Source organism: Myotis davidii, unplaced genomic scaffold (assembly GCF_000327345.1).
Source record: "Myotis davidii unplaced genomic scaffold, ASM32734v1 scaffold122, whole genome shotgun sequence".
NCBI classification, from domain to species: domain Eukaryota; kingdom Metazoa; phylum Chordata; class Mammalia; order Chiroptera; family Vespertilionidae; genus Myotis; species Myotis davidii.
The window spans coordinates 1,209,475-1,214,851 of NW_006293234.1; the positions used below are offsets into that span (position 1 = coordinate 1,209,475).

At 41.4% G+C, this 5,377-nt stretch overlaps 1 protein-coding gene across 1 annotated transcript in view; it reads right to left on the bottom strand.

Annotated features, from left to right (window-relative positions):
* GNG12 (guanine nucleotide binding protein (G protein), gamma 12) overlaps positions 1-2,199 on the bottom strand; it is an 89,173-nt gene extending 86,974 nt beyond the window's left edge. The window contains exon 1 of the mRNA XM_006766909.2: positions 2,016-2,199. The gene's annotated coding sequence lies outside the window, so the exon portion shown is untranslated. The remainder of the gene's footprint in view (positions 1-2,015) is intronic.
* Between the last annotated feature and the right edge of the window lie 3,178 nt (positions 2,200-5,377).

The following is a 5,377-nucleotide window of genomic DNA, read 5'->3' on the forward strand; positions in this document are numbered from 1 at the left end:
AGTCCAAGTTCCTTAGCCCAGTCTCCAAAGCCCCAGTGATCTTAGGCCTGCCCCCTTCCGGGGCACTCTTCCCAGGCACCCCGTCCTGTATCCACACAGACCTATTCACAGGACCATAAACACCCCACACTCTCACTCCTCTAAGGCTTTGCAGATTCTGTTCTTTCTATCAAACCTGTCCTTTCCTGACAATATGAGCCTATCTTCAAATTTCCGTTCAAAAGCCACCCTCTCTGGGAAGCCTTTGTCACCTCCCCTGGCTGGCTTACAGACAACTTCTCCGCAGTAATAGTATTCACTCAATTCAATCGATAATTATGTACTACCGCTACTGATGATAACAAAGGCTGGTTTTTATGGAGCTGTGTTCCAAGTGCTTAGTGTGCTTCTTTAACCCACTTAGTAACCATATGGGGTGGGTGCTTTTATTACCCCATTAAACAGGTGAGCAAACTGAGGCACAGAGGTTAAGTCAATAGCCTAAGGTCACACAGTTTATAAATCAGTTTATAATCGCAGCGTGAGATTGTGAAGCCAGACAATGTGGTTCCAGAGCCTGCACTCTTCACCGCCCACTGCCTTCTATTCTCATTGTCGCTGCATTTTCCTCTGTTACCGCAAGTGGCTTCTGTTTCGTTTTTGTTTGTTTATTTGTTTTTGTTTCTTGGTTTCTGCCTACTTCTTTGCAGAATATCTGAAGCTTGAGAATATGTTTAACTCATCTTTGTCTTTCCAGGACCTAGCAAAGTTTTTGGCACATAGTAGGTGCTCAATAAAGGCACACACAGGAAAACACTGGGACTGCCATTGGAAGGATGGGGACAAGGCTATAAACTCGTGCCTGATAGAAACCCACTGGGATTAAGTCTGATATGAACTTTAGCAAAGCTAGCTTTAGCTTCATTTTCTAAATCCAGTCAGTGCTGAGGGGATGGTCATTTCCCAGGCCTGTTCAGTACGAGGGGAAATAAATGCAACTCAGAGCTTGACCAAGTCTATCATATCTCCAACTAGTTCATCAGCTTCATGTAGCTTTGCACATGGATCAATGGACCTAAGAAATAGCATCCCTTCTGAATGCCTTGGTTGGTCATTATAAAGGAATGTTAGAAAAGGTATTTCCTTAAAAAATGCAATAGTCAAGGAAAAAAGGACACAAAACCCTGCTTCCTAAGGTTTTCTTGGTTTCAAACGACTCAGTGATGAGCAAATGCCAAATAGTTTTTAAACAACAGCCTCGTGTTGAAAATCTCCTTTTGCTGACAGACAGGACTTTGCCACTCACTACACCTGAGTTCCATAACTCATTTCTTCCCATTATTATCTAAACTCCTCTTGGGTTAATATAAAAAGTGACCTTGTAGGAGGACACTCTCCTTTGCCTCATGTTGAAAACCTCCTTTTGCTGACCAGACAGGGCTTTGCCACTCACTACACCTGAGTTCCATAACACGTTTCTTCCCATTATTATCTAAACTCCTCTTGGATGAATGTAAAAAGTGACCTTGTAGGAGGACACTCTCCTTTCTCTCACAGTGGGAAAGACAAAAGTCTCAAGATCTGGGACATACTCAGACGTCTAGGGAGAAAAAAAGCTCTTTCTAGTTCATGGCAGAGATTACATCAGTTCTGTAGACCAGCCTCCCCATTCACAGATACATGCAATTAGTCACAATGCTCACCCTCCCTTTTACATCCAGAATGCAAAAGAAACCATCAACTTCCATGTATATGGATGTCAGCATCATCTCAGCTATTAACAACCAAGTTACAGATCACATTTTGACTCTTGCTATCTCATCTTCTTCCACAATAAATATTCACTGAATTGTTATTGAGAGGTTTGCTGAGTGCAAACTGTGTGCTGAGCAGAGTTGTAGGTGCTAGAGAGACAATATTGAAGGAGGTAAACAAGGTTCCTGATATAAGGGAACTCCCATTGTAATGGGGGGCAGAAAATAAGTATTCAAAGTCCCACAAATGTTTCCATACAAGCAGGGAGTGACGCAACCTACTGAAGTGTTTGATAGCTGTATGGAGGAGTCTGGAAGAGGCAGCAGTGAATGAATGGATCACTGGTAACCAACAATCACTGGAGGCCATTCAATTGTTCAGGTGAGATATGATGATGCCTTGGTTCACGAGTAGAGATGGAGAGAGGTGGGTGGATTCAGTAGAGGTTCTGAAGGTAAAATAATCAGGACCTGCTGAGAAAGTAGGTGCAGGAAATGAGGAGAGAAAGGGGTCGAGATAACACCTAGGCTTTGGCTCAAGCAACCGGGTCGATGATGGCTTTGTTTGGGGAGAAACAGTTTGAGGACAACAACAAAAAATCAAGAATTCTGATTTGACTGTGTTAACTTTGAGACATCCAAGTAGAAATGTCAAGAAAGCATTGAAGTGTTGAACTGTGCTGTCCAATACAGTAGCCACCAGCACATATGAGAATTTAAATTAAATACAATTAAAAACTCATTCCCCCCAGTTGCATGAGCCACATTTCAAGTGAACAAAAGCCACTAATTTTTTGAACAGCATGAATATAGAATATTTCCATCACCATAAAGTCTATTGGGCAGGACTTGTCTAGAACATACACGAGAACTTGCTAGACTCCTTTCATTACTGTAAATGTTATTGCAATTATAGAATATAAAATTACAGTAGTTCCCCCTCATCTGCAGGAGATATATTCCAAGACTTCCAGTGGACACCTGAAATTGGGTATAGTACTGAACCCTATACATACTATGCTTTTTCCTATACATACACATACAAATGACAAAGTTAAATTTATAAATTTGGCACAGTAAAAGATTGACAACAATAACTAATAAAATAGAATTATAATATATTATAATAAAAATTATGTGAATGTGGCATCTCTCTCCCTTTCTCCCTCCCCACCGCTTCTCTCTCTCATAGTTTATTGAACTATACTCAGCTTTCCTCTTGTGAGGTGAGATGATAAAATATTGACGTGATGAGATGAAGTGAGGTGAGAGACATTATTAAGTAAAATAAGTTACCTGAAGCACTGCAATACTGAGACAGTTGATCTGATAACCAAGATGGCTCCTAAGTGACTAACAGATGGGGCGTGTGCAACATGGATATGCTGGACAGAGGGACAATTCACATCCCAAGTGGGACAGGCCTGGGCGGTGCAAGATTTCACCACACTACTTAGAACGAAGCTCAATTTAAAATTTAAGAATTGCTTATTTCTGGAATTCTCCATTTAATATTTTCAGACTTAACTTGACCACAGGTGACAAACTGCAGAAAGTGAAACTTGGGTAAGGGGACTACTGTATAGCCCTGGGAGGTCTTTAGCTTTGAATGGTGATTGGATTATGATCTGTGTGAACGTATTGGTTTCCAGTCTCATTTTAATCCTCTAGAGCAGTGGTTCTCAACCTTCTGGCCCTTTAAATACAGTTCCTCATGTTGTGACCCAACCATAAAATTATTTTCGTTGCTACTTCACAACTGCAATGTTGCTACTGTTATGAATCGTAATGTAAATATCTGATATGCAGGATGGTCTTAGGCGACCCCTGTGAAAGGGTCGTTTGACCGCCAAAGGGGTCGCGACCCATAGGTTGAGAACCGCTGCTCTAGAAACTAACACAACACAGACACTGTAGGAGAGCAGACCGAGGACTAGACGCATAGGCTTAGCTTCCAGGGTCTTCACTACCAGTGACTTCCAGCTAAGCTGTGCCTCAATTTCCCCACCTACAAAACAGGGCGTGACCCCGAATGGGCTGCCCTGAGAAGTATGAGGCAGAATGTTTCCAGCTCTGGAGCCATCTCCGCTGCGCTCTAGTCAGGTCTATTATGCTTTCACTTGCAAATTCTGACATGATGTTATCTCAAAGGGTAAAAGAGATATAAAAGGGCCTTTGAAACATATAAAAGACCCTATTGTAGGCATAAAGGGTACACGTTCTGCGAAGGTGAGGCTAAATTGAAAGAAATATACCCTGTGCGTTGAGTCCAACAGAGAAATTTGCCTGATATTAGATGCTGGCAGGGATACTGACTTTATAAAGTAATGATATATGTATGTGCTCAAGAATCAGAAATCAAGTCTTGAGCCCCAAAAGCTAAGAGACAGGAGGACATTTGCCCCCATTGTGCAAGGGCTTCTGTCCCAGGGAGGGACACACCCTGAGTGGGTGAACTGGCCTACTTTACCCAAACGGTGCCACCCCATTATCTCTGCCTTGACATTGACTCTGTCAGGAAGAGCTGGTCTGGGCTGTTCACCTGGAGAAACTCTCCCATCTGTCACTGTCCTCGATCCACAGAGAGCTCCAGAGATCTCAAGTTTTGTTTTTTAATTGAGGAGCTAGTGGCATATGTCCTCAAGCAATTTATAGATAGGTTGGGGGTTTGTGTGGGGGTAATCCTGATTATGCCAAAGTTGGTGAGAAATCTGAAAACACACACATGTATTTCTATTTTGCCAATATTTAAGAGAATACATAAAGAGTACACAATAAATTGAAATATTACACACAGCATATTTTTCTATTTTTCTCTTGAAAGGGCAACAACAGTTGGGTTTTGTTGTTGTTGTCAACGAAAGTTTTAAGTGGATAGCAAGCTTCTCTGGAACTGACCCATATTCCCACCACACTAGTGCTACTATCTATTTGTGCCTGCTAGCCCTCCATAGCCATATGTTTTTATATGACTATGGCCATAGTTATGTGCTATTGGCAGTAAACCTAGTGAAGGCACTAGAGCTGGACAGATCTGGGTTTGAATGTTGGCTCCTCGATGAATTAGCTACAAGGTTTTGGACAACAGACCTCTAAAGTGTAAAATACCTTTTGCACAAGGGAGTGCATCAGTGCAGTGCCACCAGGAGAAAACTCCACAAAGGATGGCTATTATTTTCTTCTTCCATTTTACTTTAACCGTTTGGCTGCTGAAGTATTTTTTCGGACATATGCCAAAACTGCAGCACTAACTGCGCGTGTATGGGAAAAAATGTAAAACACTTTTTATGCAACAAACTCACTTGTATTGCTTTGCAACAACAAAAATTAAAAAATACCAATTGTTTACATAAATTTGTTTTAATTAATTTTGTGACTAAAATTGGTAATAAGCACTTATAATTCAGAAAACTTAACACAAATAATTTCTTATAATCTTTTACACGGGTGGTTTGCTATACAAAGCGCGTGAATTCCCTTTTTACAAGTAGAGCAAATTAGGTTTGAACGTTTAACTTCGCGTATGATCCGAAAACGCAACGTGCTTCACTGGTCGCACAAATTCTAGTGTTTTGGAGCAGCATTATTACGCTCTCCGCAGTCTTGGCATAAAAAAAACAGGAGCGCTATCGCACTCTTCGCAT